Source organism: Bos mutus, chromosome 13, assembly GCF_027580195.1.
Source record: "Bos mutus isolate GX-2022 chromosome 13, NWIPB_WYAK_1.1, whole genome shotgun sequence".
Lineage (NCBI taxonomy): Eukaryota > Metazoa > Chordata > Mammalia > Artiodactyla > Bovidae > Bos > Bos mutus.
In genome coordinates, this window is record NC_091629.1 from 43,231,215 (window position 1) to 43,250,583 (window position 19,369).

At 51.8% G+C, this 19,369-nt stretch overlaps 1 long non-coding RNA gene across 2 annotated transcripts; it reads right to left on the minus strand.

Moving 5' to 3' along the window:
• Positions 1-384: 384 nt before the first annotated feature.
• On the minus strand, positions 385-17,466 carry LOC138990444 (uncharacterized). Of its 2 annotated transcripts, XR_011466569.1 has the most exons (4): positions 13,307-17,466; positions 12,652-12,821; positions 4,783-5,112; positions 385-1,115 (listed from the first exon to the last, which is right to left on the minus strand). It is a non-coding gene; the product is annotated as an uncharacterized lncRNA (long non-coding RNA). The 2 variants fall into 2 exon arrangements; XR_011466568.1 differs by having other exon boundaries at positions 12,652-17,466.
• Between the last annotated feature and the right edge of the window lie 1,903 nt (positions 17,467-19,369).

Genomic DNA, 19,369 nt, shown 5'->3' on the forward strand with positions numbered 1-19,369 from the left:
CTGCAAGCTCGGGCATGGAAGTACCTCACTTGGCTGGAACTAGAGCCCTCCCCCCGGGCATTAGCAGCCTCTTTGCCAGCCATGGGCAGAGGACTAGACATCTAGACACCGGGCTCACCCAGCCTAGGGCTTTCTCCCGAAGGGGTCTTGGCCGATGGTCCCTACGAGGCCAGGAACGCAGGCAACTCCTCTGTCCCAGGGCTGCTCTCTGGTCATTTTTGTCTCCTTGGTTTATCTGTTCTAGCTTTTTAATTTTGAAATAATTTGAGACAGAGAAAAGGTGCAAAGACAGTTCCCACATCCCCTTCCTCCAGCTTCCTCTATTACTCTCTTTCGTAACAGTGCAACAATCCAAAGTGAGAAATTCACTTTGATCCAACACCATTAACTAACTACAGACTTTATTCAGATTTTCCCCCAGTGTCCTTTCTCTGTTCCGGACCCCACGTGGAATTTGCTCATCTCGTCTCCTTCTCCTGCAGCCTCGGGTATGGTCCTCATTCTTTCCTTGTCCTTCCTGATCTCGCCGGACTTGCAGAGCATCAGTCAGATGTTTTGTAGACTGTCCTTCAATTTGGGTTTCTCTCATGTCATCTCATGTTTTCAAATGAGATATAATTCCATGTTCCAGAAAATGCAACCTTGTAAAAGCGTACAGTCCTGCAGCTTTTCATATACACAGTTGTGCAACCATCAAAAGGATCTAATTCCAGAATCTTCCCATCACCCCGAAAGGAGGCCCTGGGCCCCCACTTGCTTTTTGTCCACCGTGCGTGGCACTTTCTCTTGTCCCCTCCCTCTTGCTTCGTCTCCATTTCTCTGCAGGACCCTAGTCCTGTTTTCTTTCAGTTTCTGTTTGTGGCTCTGCCTCTGAGTTGCTTTGTCTCTCAGATTTGCTTCTATTTCTGCATCTCTCTCTCTCTCTCTCTGCCAGTCTCTCCCTGTCCCTCTATTTTATCCTTTTTCATTCTATTTTGCTCTATGTAGTATGTGCAGCTCTCTCTCTTTCATTCCAAAGGTCGTTGGTGTTCAGTCGCTCAGTCGTGTCTGACTATTTGTGACCCCATGGACTGCAGCACACCAGACTTCCTTGTCCTTCACCATCTCCTGGAGTTCTAAAGGAGACATAGGCAAAACCCAAGAAAACAAAAAGGAATGATGAGGCATCTGCAGAGCTCTGGAGACAGACAGGGTGAGGGATATGTGAGGGCTCCAGCTAGGCGGGGACCTCTCTGAGGAAGTGACGATGCAGCAGCCCTGGAGGGGCTGCAGGGAGACAGCCAGGCAGAGGGCAGCACAAGCAAAGGCCCTGGGGCAGGAGTGAACTCCAGACTGAGCCAAGGAGAGGCGGGGAAGGCAGTCAGGGGCCTCCCTGTGCCCAGGCTTGCTTAGAATCCCTCCCCAGGTCAGGCCCTCAGCACTGGGCCCCCTGCCTGGGAACCCCAGCCAGCCCAGGGTGAGGCCTGTGGAGAATAAGTCACGGCTGAACCTCTGAGAACTTGCTAGGACCCCCACTGGGGGCCAGGCCATGTGCTCCTTCCTGGGGAACCTGAGCTGGACACAACCCCCGCCTTCCATGGAAGGAATCTGCAGCAGAAGGGCACAACCCAGGCTCAAAGAGAGTCTGTGTGTTGATTATTCCATTATTTACTCCCAAAACACTGATTAAGCACCTGCTGTATACCAGATCCATAAATGGGCGTGGGCAATGCCCCGACCTCACGGACTCAGATTCTAGCCCACCTACTCCCATGCTGGGGAGAAAGGGTGAAGCCCAGATGGTAACTTATTCATCCAGTGCCTATGGGCTCTCACTGTGTGGTGAACAAACACAGATGACCCTCAAGGGGTGGCCCATGTTCACAGTACAGTTTCTGAAGCGCAATGAATGGGTTCAAGTCCCAGCTCTGCCGGCTGTCAGCTAAGTGGCCTTGGGCAGGTAACTAACCTACTAACTTTCAGTCTCTGAGCCTCGCTTTCCTCCTCTGTAGAGTGGGCTGCTGTGAGAGCTACAGGGTAGAATGTCATATGCTGAGCCCCCCACTCTGGACATTCAGAGAGCCTTCCTGGCTCCAAATTGAGTTTATCAGTCATAATCGTTGTCCTTCTGAGCTGGTGGGGTGGGCTAGTGGGTCAGGATCCCAGGCCTGCTGGGGATGGGGACCTGGGCATCCTTCGCCAGGGATGCAGTCTAGGCAGTCGGGTGGGGTGGGAGGGTAGAGAGGGGGCAGCGTGTGCAGCAGCTGGATGATGGCTTGTGTCCTTAAGTCACCGAGGGCAGCACCAGGCAGGCTAGCCAGGGCCAACAGCCTAACCCAGCCTCATTTGTGATGCAAATGGTTGGCCGTGGCTATGGGCCAGGGCCCCGGAGCCTTTATTTGGAGCAGAGGAGCCTGGGGGGAAGTTGGGGGGTGGGGAGTGGCCAGCCCCAGACAGCCTCGAGGGACCTCTCTGGGTGGGTTAGGGGTGAGTTGGGACTCCTCAACACCAGAAGATGCATTCCTGGAGGCTTACAAGGGCAGAGTTGAGGGGTGGGGGTGGGGTAGGGGGAAGAGCTCTGGCTTGGCCAGTGGAGGGAGCAGAAAAGCCTTGCTGGCAGGGCTCCATCCTGCAGAACCCAGAGATCCTCTCTGGGCTTTCTCCCAGGATCCCGTAGAAATCAGGGCCTCGCATGTTACACCCTATCACTTCCTAGCTGGCTGCCCCCACTGGATCTCCAGCCCCCTCCAGGGTCCCCTGCAAAGCTGCGGCCACACAGACCCTCTCACCTTCTTCCCTGGCTCCTGGCCAGCCTGGGCTTTTTCACAACCATTCCTTCTGCCCGGAATGCCTTTCCCTTTGGCTATGCCAATCTTTGTTAGTTCTCTTGTCCTTACTCAGTACATGTAACCATATATTCTTTTTCTTAAAGTCGGTACCCCCAAATTGTATAAACTTCAGGCCCCGTGAAAACTGGGTATGTTCCCAGTGGCAGGAAAATGTTCCCTGACACCATCCTTCCTGGTCCCTGAAGAAATGATTAGGTCACATCCCCCTTTAGGTCATTCATTCATTCAACAAACATTTAATGAGAAACATTAAACATTTAGGGCTTCCCAGGTGGCGCTAGTGGCAAAGAACCTGCCTGCCAATGCAGGAGACATAAGAGATGGGGGTTTGATCCCTGAGTTGGGAAGATCCCCTAGAGGAGGGCATGGCAACCCACTCCAATATTCTTGCCTGGAGAATCCCATGGACAGAGGAGCCTGGCGGGCTACAGTCCATAGGGTCACAAAGAGCTGGACACAACTGAAGCAACTTAGCACATACGATTAAACATTTAATGTATCAGGCACTCATATAGGCACAGGGATAGAGCAGTGAATGAGGCAGATAAGAACGCCTGCCTTTATGCACTGACAGTCCACCAGGGGTATAAGCAACAGACAAATGAATAAGTAACAATAAGAGGTACGTAAGGTGGTTGTAGGTTTGAGGTGTAATAAGTTCTACAAAGAAAAATGGACAGGAAAGATAGAGGAAGCATGGTCGGGGTCGGGGCTGTGACTTTGAATGCAGCAAGGTAAAATGTGAGTGTGTTGATACCTGGAAGATGAGTGGTCCAGGTAAAGGGAAGAGCATGTGCAAAGGCCCCGTGGCAGAGGAATGCCTAAGAGGGCTTGGCATTTCCCAGTACTGTTTATCAGACTGAAATTCAATAATTCATGCCAGTGATGACTTATGAATTTTCTGTCTTCCCCACTAGGATCTTGTATTTGGTAACCGTTCAATAAGTAAATGGAGAAAGAATGTATTTATTTGTTTGGGAGAAGGGGTTGGTGCTGGTGGAGTTCTAACAGAGCTCCCACCTTAGGGCACTAGGTCAGCACACAGACCAGAGCTCTGCAGGCAGAGTGCTGGGCCTGGCAATGCTGCCCATTGAACAAGGGCAGTGCCTGGGGACGGGGGCACCAGGCAGCCTTTTCCTGGGATGTGGAGGGGCGGGGGGCGGCAGGCAGCAGGCATGGCAAGAACAAAGCAGGAAAAGAAGAATGAGAAGACCCTGAGATGATCTCCAAGCTCAGTTTGGGGCACATGGAGTCCTCTGGAGATATCCCAGAAATAACAGTCACACCATTTCAGGGGCCAAGTTCCAACTGGGCCACTGAATTTGGGAAGTGAACTTTAAAATCATGGCCCCATATAGTTACCTCCTCTTATGTGACCTCTGGGCAGGGCTGTGCGAGTGCTGAGAAAGAATCTGCAGGTGAAATCCTGGTGCACAGCCGGTGAGCACAGATTGGATAGGGCAGGTGTGGCAGCAACTCTGTTAAAAGCAATTCTTCTGCCTTTGCTTGAATTAGCAGAAGGCTGGACATGACATTTGCCCCCATTCCAGGGGAATGGAGCAATAGAGCACACCCACCCCCACTCCTTGGAGTATTACACAGCTGACAATCAGGTGAGAACAAGCTCCATGTGAGATCAGTGGGGAATCTTCAAGATGTTTTGGAGGGAAAGGAGCCTGACAGAGCGAATGGCATGTGCTGATTTGGAGGGAACAGATAGAAGCTCATGATGTGGTGTTCTGAAGCTGAAGGCCCTGGATGCCTGGAGGGAAGAGAACCAGGTGGGAGATGGGCTGGGAGGGACTTTGCCATCCCACAACCCTCCCCTAATGCCCAGTCAATACATTAGTGAAAAACTGTTGTTGTTCAGCTGCCAAGTTGTGTACGACTCTTTCCGACCCCCTGGACTGCAGGATGCCAACGTGCCAGAGACAGAGGCCTCCCTGTCTCTTACCATGTCTCACAGTTTGCCCAAGTTCATGTCCATTGAACTGGTGATGCCACTTAGCCATCTCATTCTCTGTCATCCCCTTCTCCTTCTGCCTTCAATCTTTCCCAGCATCAGAGTCTTTTCCAATGAGTTGGATCTTCGTATCAGGTAGCCAAAGTATTGGAGCTTCAGCATCAGTCCTTCCAGTGAATATTCTGGGTTGATTTCCTTTAGGATTGACTGGTTTGATCTCCTTGTTGTCCAAGGGAATCTCAAGAGTCTTCCCCAGCCTCACAGTTCAAAAACATCAATCCGTCAGTGCTCTGCCTTCTTTATTGAAGATGGGCAATTATCCTGCATAGAAATGCCACCGCTGTTAGGAGCAGTAAGGTGACTGCTGACAGCTGGAGGCGGGAGAAACTACCAGATGGGGGCAGAGAGGGTGGGGTGATGGGCACACCCCTCAGGGACCTGTCTGTTCCCCTTTCTCACAAAGCCAACCACCCGAGGAACAATAGGGCTTCCCCTCCTCTTCGGAGAGAAAGGGCAGGGGAAGACAGCCTGCAGGGCTAGAGGTGGCAGGTGGAAACCTCAATGAGGTGCCAAATGCTATTCTGAGAGGCCAGGAGGAAGCAGGGGCGGAAGTCGAGCCGGGGATGGTCGGCTCGGTTACTGCAAGTGTGTTTGTGCTGGGGAGGGGTACCCCGGGGAGGGGAGGGAGATGCCAGAGGGTGCTCCCAGTCAGGCCTCATGCTCCCAACCCTCCAGGAAGCTGCTAGTCCAAAGCCAAGCCAGTTTCTGTTTTGCAGGAAGTAGGGGTAGGCTAATGCATTCATCCCCCTCCATTTTCCTATCTACTCTGCCAACCTCAACCGCCTCCCGATCACACTCTCACCCTCCTGACCTGCCGCAGTGCTTCACCCTGGCTGGGTGCATCCAACCTCAGGTGTTCTCACAGGCTGTGAGTCGCTTGCCTCCTTCCATGACCTTTCTCCAGCGGCTTTTGCTCCACCCTCCTCTCACCTGGGCCCTCCTGGTTCTTCTCCAGTATCTCACCTTGCTTCCTTCATAAAATTGTACCCCATGATTTTTTTTTTTAATTATGCTCCTGTCTGGGCAGTAGCCACACCCACCTGTTTTTACTGCTGCAGAGAGAAGGTTGGGCATTTGCAGAAGGAACAAAAGGAGACTCTTTGGGGCCTGTCACTTGGGAGAAAATGAGGCTCATCAAAGAGAGAGCCTGAATCTAACCAAGGTGGGGAATTTCAGAGCAAACAATTAGACTCCCCTTCAAGATAAAGGAGGTTGACTTTGTGATAGGCTTGGCTAAGGTTAGGACCCAGCAAGAAGGAGACACATTTTCTTTCCTTTGCAGTAACCCAGAGGGTAGGAGCCAAGGGCATTGGATTCTGAGCATGAAACCAACATAGGCTGAGAAATAGAGAAAGTTGGATCCCTATAATAATACTTAAACTGCTGGATCCAGCCATTCCTGAATCCAGAAATTCAGCTGCATGAGTCAATCATGTCCAACTGGTGGCTCAGACGGTAAAGCGTCTGCCTACAATGTGGGATACCCGGGTTCAATCCCTGGGTCGGGAAGATCTCCCGGAGAAGGGGATGGCAACCCACTCCAGTATTCTTGGACTTCCCTGGTGGCTCAGATGGTAAAGTGTCTGTGTACAATGCGGGAGACCTGGGTTCAATCCCTGGGTCGGGAAGATTCCCTGGAGAAGGAAATAGCAACCCACTACAGTACTCTTGCTTAGAAAATCCCATGGACGGAGGAGCTTGGTGCAGGCTACTGTCCATGGGGTTGCAAACTGAACTGAGCGAGTTCAGTTCACTACACTTCACTTCAATCATTCTCCAGAATGTAGGTAAATCAATCAAGATCCTTTCCTTTGCAAATGACAGAAAACCCAAGTCAGATTTCACGGGTGGGCAGAATAACGCCCCTCCCTCCTAGACAGTGTGTCCGGATCCTGGGAACCTGTGACTATATGAAGTTTGAATATATTTGGTTACACGGCAAAAGGGACTTTGCAGATGTGATTAAGGTTGCTGCTGCTGCTGCTGCTAAGTTGCTTCAGTCGTGTCCGACTCTGTGCGACCCCATAGACGGCAGCTCACCAGGCTCCCCCGTCCCTGGGATTCACCAGGCAAAAACACTGGAGTGAGTTGCCATTTCCTTCTCCAATGCGTGAAAGTGAAAAGTGAAAGTGAAGTCGCTCAGTCATGTCTGACTCTTAGTGACCCATGGACTGTAGCCTACCAGGCTCCTCCGCCCATGGGATTTTCCAGGCGAGAGTACTGGAGTGGGTTTCCATTGCCTTCTCCAGTGATTAAGGTTATGGATCTTCAAAGAGGGAGAGTATCCTAGATTATCCAGGTGCGTTCAGTCTAACATGAGTCTTTAAAAGCAGAGAGCTTTCTCCAGCAGGAGGCAGAGAGGGGCAGCAGAAGAGGAAGTTGAAGAGATTTGAACACCAAAGAGACTTGATCCATGGTTGCATTGTTGCAAAAGGGAGCCACGTGGGAAACAAGAGAAGGAATGTGGGCAGCCTCTAACAAAAAACCCGCCCCCACTGTCTGCCAGCAGGAAATGAGGACCACAGTCCCATAGACACAAGGAACTGAGTTTAGCCAGCTATTTGAATGAGGCTGGAAGAGGATTCTTCCCAGACCCTCCCATAAGGATCAGCTCTGCAGAAACCTTGACTTCGTCATCCTAAGCTGAGGACCTGTCTGGATCATGCTGTATCTGGAGCTCTGAACCACAAAAAGTAGGACATAATGATCTGTTAAGTGTTGTTTTAAGCCAATAAGTTTGTGACGACCTGATAGAAAACTAACCCCCGGTTTAATGAAAAAAAAGAATTGACAGGCTTTCTCACCCTGACTTCAGGAATGACTGGATCCAGCAGTTTAAATACTGTCCTCAAGATTCAATGTCTCTGCTTCCTCCTATGCTGGTTCATGCTACATGGGTCACCCTGGCAGCTCCCACCCCCAGGTTAAATCTACAGGAAAGGAGGCCTGCTTCTCCCAGCTCTCCCATTGTAATTCTCACCATCTCTCATTGCCCATGAGCAGACCATGTGCCCACTCCTGAGTTAGTCTCTAAGGCTAGTGGTATGGTGTTCTTTTTGGCCAGGTCTGGGTCACATACCTACCCTAAGAGGGTCAGGGCTGGGATCTGGAGCCACAGAGACTGAAAGACAGATGTGGGGAAGGGCTGGTTCCCCAAGGGGGAAATCTGGGCATGGGAGGGGGTAAATGACCACAGTGAAGCCCCTGCACAACGGGGCGGCAGGAGGTCAGAGTGCACAGAGAATTTGCTGTTTCACTTTCTGGAGGAAAGTGCACCAGGCACCGTGCAGGGTGGCCTGGGCAGAGGAGCTCCGAGCCGGCCCAGTGAATGTGACTCAGAACCTCCAGATGACTCCTGCCCCGAGGGCGCTGTTTCCAAACTCTCAGGCTAGCCAGCAGGGAAGCCTTGCGTTCCTCAGAAGCATGCTCGACTGGGACACAGAGTAAATAAACTGATATTTATACTCCAGCCCCACAGGGTGGCCACTTGGCTCTGAGGCAAATATGGTCAAAACTGAATTGTGCGGCCCTGGGAGGAGCCCGAGGCAGTCCCAGGAGGAGCCCGCGGGAGGCAGCCACATACCACACTCCCACGGGCAATCCCTGCTCCTTCCCCAAAGACTCGGGTCAGGAGGGAGGGGTCTGGCCCTCGCTCCTGCTCATCCCCTTTCCCCTGCACCCAGACCAGGTGGCCCCTCCTCTCCTAGGACCTGGACCCCTGCTGGCCCTTCCCAGGTCAGATCCTGGCTGGATCTGCAGCCCACAGCCAGGGTACCCATGCCCCCCCATCCATCCTTTCCTAAAGATGGCCTCTGCCTCAGATGGCCTCTCCTTGACTCGGAAGGTCACTTAAATTATTTAGAATTCATATGTCCAGCAAGTATTATAAGCCCCTTCTATGTGCCTGGCACTGGGTGCTGGGGCTGGGTACCATCATGAAGGCTCTGGCCTGCTACTGCCCCTCCCAGCTTATAGTACAGGATGGGAGACAGATATTAAGTGAGCAAACAAAGTGTACTGAGAAGTGCAAACCCTGACAAGTACTCCTGAGGAGGCAGGGAAGCAGAGTGCAGAGTGAGGGAGGGTGGCAGGAGCTGCCAAGGATGGTCTCTGCATCTGCAGGAACAGCACTCAGGTAGTGCAAACAGCTTGCGCAAAGGCCCTGGGACCACCTGATAACTTCCTCCCCAGCTCCCGCTGATTCTGTAATGATCTTAGTTAATGGTTTCCCTGTGTTTTGTTCATCTCTCCCAGGAAACTGAAAGCCCTAGGACGACCGGGATCTTTCTGCTTTGTTCCGGGCTGTCTCCGCAGGGCCTAGGACTGAGTCTGCACACAGTAGGTGCTAATACATGTTAGCAGAGTTCACTGAATGCAGTAACGATGAGTGGGCTGCGAGCTATGAAGGTGAGTGGACAAGCACATTTAAAAATAGTGAGTGAGGCATCAATTAAAGGTGTTCCCAGGTGGCTCAGTGGTAAAGAATTCGCCTGCCAAGCAAGAGACATGCATTCAATCCCTGGACCAGGAAATGGCAACCCACTCCAGTTATCACTGCAGATGGTGACTGCAGTCATGAAATGAAAAGATGCTTGCTCCCTGGAAGAAAAGCTGTGACAAACCTAGACAACATATTAAAAGGCAGAGACATCATTTTGCCAACAAAATGTCCGTTTAGTCAAAACTATGGTTTTTCCATTTGTTATATACAGATGTGAGAGTTGGACCATAAAGAAGACTGAATGCTGAAGAACTGATGCTTTCAAACTGTGGTGCTGAAGAAGACTCTTGAGAGTTCCTTAAATAGCAAGAAGATGAAACCAGTCAATCCTAAAGGAAATCAACCTTGAATATTCACTGGAAGGACCAATGCTGAAGCTGAAGCCCCAGTACTTTGGCCACATGATGTGAAGAGCCGACCCATTGGGAAAGACTCTGATGCTGGGAAAGACTGAGGGCATAAGGAGAAGGGGATGACAGGGGATGAAATGGTTGAATGGCATCACCGACTCATGGACATGAGTTTGAGCAAACTCTGGGAGATGGTGAAGGACAGGGAAGCCTGGAGTTCTACAGTCCATGGGATCACAAAGAGTCAGACACGACTGAGCACACAAGCTGATAGTCATGGCTATGTCACTGCCTCGTTGCTGAGAAATCTGGAGCAACAGCACAAATATTATCTGGAATTGGAGGGGCTCTCCTTTTGCACTTTTCAGAACTCTGTAACCTTCCAGTGTTTCACTCTGAGGTTGTATTTCTCTCTACTCTTTTTGTTTTTTTTTAATCACAGAAGCAATACACCTCTGCAGCATCACATTCAAACAGAAATATGTATAGAGTAAAAAGTCAAATCCGTATTCGCCAGAGAGCACTCCTCAAACTGTGAATTCCATGAATGCCCCTCTCATTGGAGCCCCCCACCCCACGGGTTACACGTGATGCCCCCACGTCCACCACAGACTAAAGTGATGGAGGCCCAGGGCCAGACGAGTGTGGGTGAAGGCCTTGGAGAGGTCTGGGTCCCCTCCCCATCTTGGCTAAGCCCAGAGCTTCCCCTCCCCTTGTGACCTGGAGACACAGCCCAGCGCAGGGACTGAGCGCATGGTCGCAGCCTCTACCCGCACGGTTCTAGCCAAGCAGACACCTGGGGAACAAACATCAGGAAGCTTGGGAACCCATCGCATGCGTCACCCAAAACAGAAGTGATGTTCAGCGATAAGTAAGTGTGAGAAGGGCCCAGAGCTCTGCTTTTTCCCATGGTGACTTCCGTGGCTCTTTTGGAATACTCTTTCATCCTCTTTTCTCATTTTTTCAGAGCCACTGCTTTGCTGATTTTGTAAGACCTGCCTGGTGAGGTGAGCCTGGTATGTGGCAGGCCACCCCCTGGCCCCCCAGCCCCTGCAACCACTAAGCTACTATCTCTGTGGATTTGCCTGTTCTGGACATGTCATACGAATGGAATCATGTGAGACGTGGTCTTTCGCGACTGGTTTCTACCAGCTATCATCCTGTTTTCAAGGTTCACCTGTGCTGTAGCATATATCAGAATTTCATGTGTAGAAAACAAACATGTGATTACCAAAAGGGGAAAAGGGGGGAGGGATTAACTGGGAGGCTGGGATTTACATATACACACTACTATATATCAAGTAGATAACTAATGAAGACCTACTACGTAGCATGGGGAATGCTACTCAGTACTCTGTAATGAGCTATATGGGAATAGAATCTAAAAAAGAGGGGATATATGTATATGTGTAATTGATTTCTGCTGTACAGCAGAAACTAACATAACATTGTAAATCAACTATACTCCAATAAAAATTTTAAAAAGGAAATTTCATTCCCTTTTATGGAAAATAATATTCTTTGTATAGGATACTATATTTTGTTTATCTGTTTTTCAATGGTGGACAGTGAGTTCATTTCCACTTTGGGGCTATTGTGAATAGGCCTGCTAGAATGTTCATGGACAAGGTTTTGCATGCATGTATGTTTTTTATTTGTCTTGGTATATACCCAGGCGTGCAGTTTATGGGTTGTATGGTTATTGCTGCTGCTGCTGCTGCTGCTGCTGCTTCATCACTAAGTCATGTCCCACTCTTTGCAACCCCATGGATTGTAGCCCGGCCTGCTCCTCTGTCCATGGGATTTTCCAGTTTCCCAGGCAAGAATACTGGAGTGGGTTGCCATTTCCTTCTCCAGGAGATCTTCCTGACCCAGGGATTGAACTCAGGTCTCCTGCTTAGTAGGCAGATTCTTTACCACTGAGCCGCCTGGGAAGCCCCATGGTAATTCTACATTTAATCATTTGAAAACTGCTGGACAATCTTCCGTTCATATTCCCACCAGCAGGGTGAAAGTGAAAGTCCTTTAGTTGTGTCTGACTCTGTGACGCCATGGGCTATACAGTACATGGAATTCTCCAGGCCAAAAATACTGGAGTGGGTGGCCGTTCCCTTCTCCAGGGGATCTTCCCAATCCAGGGATTGTTCCCAGGTCTACCTGCATTACAGGCAGATTCTTTACCAGCTGAGCCACAAGAGAAGCCCAGAGAGTTTCATTTCCTCCCACCCCACCAACACGGGTTCTTGCCTGACTTTTCCTTCCAGCCACCATAGGGGCTGTGAAGTGGCATCTTACTCTTTTGCTTTGATTGCATTTAGTGTTATTCTTTTAAACAAGTCTAAACTGTAATAAAAACCCCATGCTATATTCACAGAGGGTCTCAGAGCCACATAAAGGAAGTGGACGGGGGGCTCCCCTGCTCTCACCAGCTATACTCCAAGGGGATTCACAAAAGATATTTTTTAAACTGAACCATCAAAACCCTAAAAAGGAGACAAATTTGAATTCTTCCTCCAACTACAAGAGGACAGAGTTTTTTTGGACCTCTGAAGAAATGAGAGAGGATACACAGGTAAAAATGGACAGGTGAAAACATACAAAACATTAAACAGAACTAAACGTGGTGGTTCTTAGGCCAGGCTTCACTTTAAAATCATCATGATGCTCTTTAAATAATACCCATGCCCAGACCCTTCTCTCAAGAGACCAAGCTTCAGCTGGTCCCGGTGGGGCCCGTGCAGTGCGATTTGGGGAAGTTCCCTGGACCCAGGTTCTGTGGGTGCCACCAGGAACCTGTTCCCTGCAGACTTTTGTACCTTTGTGGGGGTTATATCTGTCTGGTTAAAGCCAAAGAGCAAGGGGTACTAACAGTATTGGCAGTGGTCCAGCGAAATCCCGAGATCCTCAGAACGGAAGGGGAGAAAATGCTGGGTTTCCCCAGGGACTAACCTGTTTTCCTTGGACCGAGGGCAACAGCACTGACTGTGCTGAAGGGCTGCCACTCCTCAAGCTCCTCCCTCAAACCTGGCCCTCGCTGCTTTTTCCACAGTTATCCCAGGAGGCACAGATGAGGAAACTGAGGATCAAAGAGGGTGAGTGACTCACCCAAGGTCACACGGCTTGTAAGGAAAGAAACTCAAATTCAGACTCATGTCTGTCTAATTCCAAACGCTTGCAGTGGACCCTTGCACTGACTTCACTGGAGTGGCGATGGGGGCTGGCGGTCTATCTAACCTACCATTCATCCTTCCAGCATCCCTCTACCCACCAGTCCTCCCTTCCCTCTCTCTCTCTGTCCATACTTTCTTCCCTTCATTCATCCCTCCCTCCATCCATCCATCCATCCATCAAGGCTTAACTGCATGAACGTCCTCCACTTAGACACTGACATGGATAAAATGGACGTGTATCTGATGTGGCCCCTACCTTTCTCCCCAGCTGACTGCCTCCCATGGCTCCTAGCTGGCAAACTAAAACACCCACCAGAGCTTAGTGAGAAGCACAATCAGGACTGGTGGGGACTGTGGCGAAGGGGAAGAGCGAGTGTTCTATCGTTGCTCTGTAGGACTGTGGGCCAGAGAAGCTTCTGCCTGTGGGTGCTCACCTTCCCACGGTGCTCCATGAACATCTCTCCAAGTCACAAAGGTACCTCTGCCTCATGGCTCTTCGTGGCTGCACCGAATTACACATCGCCATTCGTTCCAGTAGAAAAGCCAGCAGCAGGCTGAGGGAGTGACTTTGGCATCAGACCCACTGAGGTTTGGACCCCAGCTCTGCCAGCTTCCTAATTACTTTGAGCCTCAGTTTCTGCATCTGTAAAATGGGGACAATGTACATGCACACTGCATGGGCTTTGTGAGTGACACAGCCAAGCACTCAGCACAGTGCCTGGCAGAAGCTAGGTGCTCAGTAAGTACGGGATTCTCTGTCTGGCCTGCCCCACAAGGAGGAACACGGCAGCCTCACTCACCCCTGCCCCCCATCCCCTGTGACCTTGGAGGCTCCTATTTAAACCTCAGCTCCAGGCTCAGGATTGTGGCCTTTTTTGCAAGTCCCTCCCTCATCCTCCACCCATGGGAGCCAAGCAGACTCTTCACCTGGGCCAGGTGAGCTCATGCAGACCAACCAGGCAGAGGCCGGATCTGCAGCAAACAGGGGCAGGTGTCCTGGATGTGCTGAAGGCTGGTGAGCAGGGATGATGTGAGGCCTTGGGTCAGGCAGGAGCAGGATGCCAGGAGAACACAGCCCAAAGGACCCAGTCAGCTCCAAGGAGGATGCAAGAGGCAGCCTGGACCCGTTCCTACCTAAGATGCTCTGAGGCCACACCCAGGCTCTTGTTCTGGGTGATGGCAACACAAGGAGAGACAGCTGCCCCGAAAGGGAAGAAAAGTCAGAGTGAACAAAGATGGGGGTGGGGTGGGGAAGCAGCTTCGACAAGGAGGTCTAGGAAGGCATCTTTCGGGTGGGGAGCAGGGGAGACATCTGAGCTGAGACTGGTGACTTTTGAACTAAGGCTGAGGGACAGAACACCTGTGGGGAGAGTGGCTTGTGAGAAAGGCATCTGCAAGGTGGTAGGGCCAGTTCAGCCATGGCACAGAACTGAGATTTTATTCCAGGGCAATGGGGAGCCACAGAGGCTCCTATGCCAGGGAACAGCATGTTCTGTGTTACCTTTTTAGAAGATTGAGTGGGTCACCCTAGATAAGAGGTGGGAGGAGGCAAGGACAGCTGGGACCCCACCCAGCTCTGGCTCATCAGAGACACCCAGAAGACCAGTATAAGCAAGCCGACAGGCACTGAAATGACCCCACCCTGGTAGTATTTGGAGTATGTGCACAGAAATGTAGTATCAACCAGACGCCAAACTTCGGTCTCCAATTTTTCTTGCTCAGTTCCAAATTGTACAGAATTGTGTTAAGAAAAAAGTAAAACTTCCCTGTAGTCCTGGTATTATTAACATCTCTGGTGGTTCAAATGGTGAAGAATCTGCCTGCAATTCAAGAGACCCAGGTTCAATCCCTGGGTTGGGAAGATCCCCTGGAAAAAGGAAAGGCTACCCACTCAGGTATTTTTGCCTGGAGAATTCCATGGACAGAGGAGCCTGGCAGGCTACAGTCCATGGGGTCGAAAAGAGTCGACATGACTGAGTGACTATAACACTTACACACTAGTTCCTTCCTCGTTTATTATACACATATGTAAATTATTTGAATAAATTCCCTTTATTTTGGAATTTTCCCCCAACCTTGCTAATGTTATAATTTAGAAATAAAAGACCTTCATTTTTAATTCATGTACAAGTGTCTCCATCATGGGGCCCAGAGAAGCCAGCAGGAGGCACCTTGAACTCTCGAGCTGTCTCTAATGTAGCCAGCTTAGTTGCTGGTGTTCGGGGCTTGGGGCTGGGGGGTGGAGTTGCCCCATCCTTGATCTCCAGGCTGCTGTGTACACAAGGCTTGAGGTGAGCAGACAGTGGAGCAGGGCTGATAAGCACAGCTGGGCACTTATCGGCCCCAGCAGGAGGCCCAGGTGGTATCTGGAGGGCCAGGTACCCACCCCACACCGTGGCCCATGCCCCGTGCAGACATCCAGCCCCAGGGCACGCTGGGCAGCTGCCCTGTGTTTGGACAGCCCCCAATCCCAGGGGGCTCCTGGTTCGGTGTTTACATCTTGGGGACAAGCACAAGTGTGACTCAGCTCTCTAGGCAGGGACGAGCAGGATAGAGGGTGAGGAAGGAGAGAATGGGGCAGGGGTTGGGGAGGCCAGAGCCCAGCCCTTGGGGCAGGGTGGCATGTGTCCTCCAGATTCAGGATTCTCCTATCCAAATCCTGGCAGCCACATCAGCTCTCTAGCCACGGGCAGGCAGCTGACTCTCCCAGCCTTGGTTTTCCTGCCTGTAAGCTGGGCACAGTCAACCACCTGTGGGTTGCCGGAAGGATTCAGGGAGAGAGTAGGTACAGACTATGGAAAGCCATCAGAAGTGTTCACTGATGGTCGGTTGTCATGACCCTGGGGACAGCCTTCAGTTCCAGAGCTGAGGGTAATGAGGGGGAGGGTGTGCCTCATTTGATGGAAACATGGGGTCCTTCATCCACAGGCGGGACCCCTAGAGGCAGCGGGCGGCTTTCACAGGAATTGGGGTGGTTTTCTCACCTCCACCCTCCACTGCTTGCTCAGCTTTCCCACGGGCACGGGGCTGAGGCTTCAGGAGCTGGGTGTCTGCCCCACGGCACTGAGCACTAGTCACCCTCTTTCATCCTAGTGGTGGTCTGGGGAGAGGACCGTGGTGATCACACTGTGTGCAGGTGATCATGACCCAGTTGCTGCCTAGGGAAAGGCAGTGACGAGGAGAGACAGAGCCAGAGGTCCCCAAGTATCTGGTCCTTTGCCCTGCAACATGTTGGCCTAGTGGGGTCTGTCTGCCTGGAGGAGGCTTGTGGGCAGGGTGGTGGGGGAGCCCCGGCCAAGACGTTCCACCTCGAGCTCCCAGGGGCCACAGAGCCAGAGGCCAACATCACAGACAAACCCAAGCCTGGAGCAACCACGTAGCCCCTCTGAGTCTCAGTCTTCTCCTCTGTAAAATGGGACTATTAAGCCATACCTTGTGGGAGGGTTCTGACCAGGAGGAATAGAGCCAGCACACGGGAGAACATCAAACGGTCCGCCCAGGGCAGCACCCCACTCAAGGACCCTAAATGTGAAAGCACCTCGGGCCGCAAGCCCTATATAAGGTTCAGACGCCCCATGATGACTGTTCACCAAACCTGAGCAACACGATGAGGCAGAAACTTCAGCTACCATCTCAGAACTGCCCCTGGGGAGTGACCCTGGGCAAGTTCTGTGCACACTCTGAGCCCCAATTTCTCCATGTGAGAAGTGGGCATGACAATGACAGACCCAGCTCACCTGGCTGGTGTGAAGGTCGAGAGAGGGATTGAGTCAGTAACAATGTGCACAAAGCCCCTGTGAATGGGGTGTTAGTATCCTGGACTCACAGTTAACTGCCAGGAGAGTCTGAGACAGAAACTGCATGATGGACAGTCCCACCTTCCTCCTTAGTAACAAAAGGCTTTCTGTATTCCAGGTAAAAATCCAGCTAAACACCTGTATTACCCACTCGCCCCTCATGGTTGAGTATGGCCACGTGACCAAGTTCTGGTCAGTGAGATGGAAGAGAAACGTGCAATTTCTGTGAAACCTCCTTGGGAACTCCCAGCTTGAGGTATTCCTTTCACTTTCCTCCTCCTTCTTTCTTCTGTCTAGAACTCTGAGGTGATGGCTGGATCTCTGGCAGCCACCTTGTTTCATGTGATGTCTTGAGAAAGTAAACCATGCACTAAAACAGTGCCATTGGAAGTTAGAAGGAGCCTGATTCTGACGACTGGAGCTCTCATTTAAACACTGGACCGTCTGCTTCAGATTTCTTTTATATTAGAAAAACAAAAAAAATGAACTTGTAACTTGCTAAGAACCACTGTTACTATTTTTTTTATTGTATATCACTCAGCCTAATTTTAAGTAATGCGGACCCTTTGAGATTGTATATATCCAGAGTCTTGATTGCAAAGGACAGAAAAAAATAAAATTAAACTGGGGTAAGTGAAAAAGGAAATGTATTAGCCCTTATAATGGGGAAGTCCAGGGTCTAATGCAGGCACAGCTGGATCGAGGGGCCCCATAGATGTCACTAAGACCTTGTTTTGACTCCTCAGCTCTACTTTCCCTAGTGTGGTCTCTTCAAAGGCACACATAGTCCTGCCTCTCCACTCCATGCCTTCGCCCCATCCCACCCCTCCCCCAACCCCAGCAGCTCCAGGCTTATCTGCTCCCAGATTGGCTCCCCAGCAGACAGACAGCTTCCTTCCCTCAAGAGGACCAGTAGGAATCCAGAACTGACTCCCACTGACCCAGACTGGGTCATATGCCTAACGCTGAACCAATCACCGAGGCCCCTCTCACTACACTGCCTGCTGGGGATGCAGCAGAGCAGGGACAGAGCCCTGGTCTCAGGGGGACTGTTGTGGCTCCTTTCTCAGCGAGGCTCAGGGAGGCAGAAACCTGGCTGAGCTCACCCTGCCAGCCTCAGAGGGTACCAGGCCCTGGATCAGGCCCAGGCCCTTCACCTCCATGGCAGAGCACCTCCCACCGCCACGCCTCAGGGGCCCAGGCTGTGGTGACTCCACTTCTGTGTCTCAGTTTCTGCATCTGTGCAAAGGGGCCATCTGAGTGTCCCCTCGTGGGTAACCGACCATCCAGGAAAAGTGCTTGCACACAGCGCCTGAGCCAGGACAGCCCATGGATGTCGGCAGCATTATTTACTGTCCTCATTTATAATCATCGTCGGGGCATCCCACGTGCACAGACCACCACCTGCCGTCCTCAGCTTGCTCCTGCCCTGCACTAAATGCCCTGACTCTGGAAGCTCACTCTCCGCGGTTTACCACTGTCCAGAGCCCTCGGTCCCAGACCCCAGGAGGATGTGTATGAGGCCTCGAGGCCAGTCCCAGAGGCTGCCACCAGCCGATAGCGACAGGAAACGGGCTGGCTGTGAGTGGCCCTCCAGATAACCCTGGCAGCACTCGCCACCCACCCCCAGCACTTATCAACAGCAGCAAATGTCTTCTTGGAGCTGGGAGCCCCATGGTGACCTTCATGACACCTTGCCAGTGTTTGCAAACTAAGACACAGCCAGAGGGAGAGAGGTAGGGGGCAGGGGCAGGTGTGAGGGAGCATCAGGGGTCCCTGGTGAGACAAGGAAACCCTGCCTGGCAGGATCTCACCTGACTTGACCCTGAGAACCCTGACCCTTCCCTGGGCAGAGGCTGGGGACCTGGACCACAGAAAGGGGGTAAATTCATAAATCTCAGAATCAAAGGGACTGAAACAGACCCAGGGTAATCCCTCGGGGACCCCAGGTCAGCACAGGGAAGGTGGCTCCCAGTCTGCCTCAAGCCACCTTCCTGAATCAGGGTGAGTCATCTCGCTTCAAAGCCAAAGGCTGACCACGTGGAGTTGTCGGTGGACCTGGGATCAGACCCAGCCACCCAGCTCTGGGCAGGTGCTACGTTCCCCATGCATCATCTGTCCTGTTCCCTGCAGACACCGTGGCAGTTTTGGCCTCTGGCTGCCCCACCCCTCCCCGGGCCCCAGCTCCTCTCATCTCAGATCTGCCCAGCACACTCCAGCCTGGATGGATGGTTCCAAAACTCCAGCTGGTGTCCTCCACCAGAATCAAGTTCCAAATGCCGGCGGGCCTCAGTTTCCCTGCTGTGCCTGGCACAACACTACATGTGGGGGACATACAGGACACAAAGCAGATGCCCCCCTGGTGTCGGTGTTCCAATGGGGGTGGGACAGGGTCAGGTGAGGTTACACCAGACAGGGGACACAGTCCAGCTGTCTGGACTGAGACTGGGGCCAGAGGAGGCTGCTGGGACAAAGATGCACTGAGAGCTGGAGGAGTCCAGCAGGTGAAAGCTGGAGGATTCGACAGTAAGTGCAAAGGTCCTGTGGCAGGCTCTAGTGTGGGGGCCCTCCCAGACCACAGTGACAGCTTTGGCTTCTTCCTCAAGGATGATGGGGAGCCACAGAGGGTTCTGAGCTGGGGGAGCGGGGAACCCCACTGACGTCAAACAGGGCCCTCTGGCTGCAAGATGCAGCCCATAG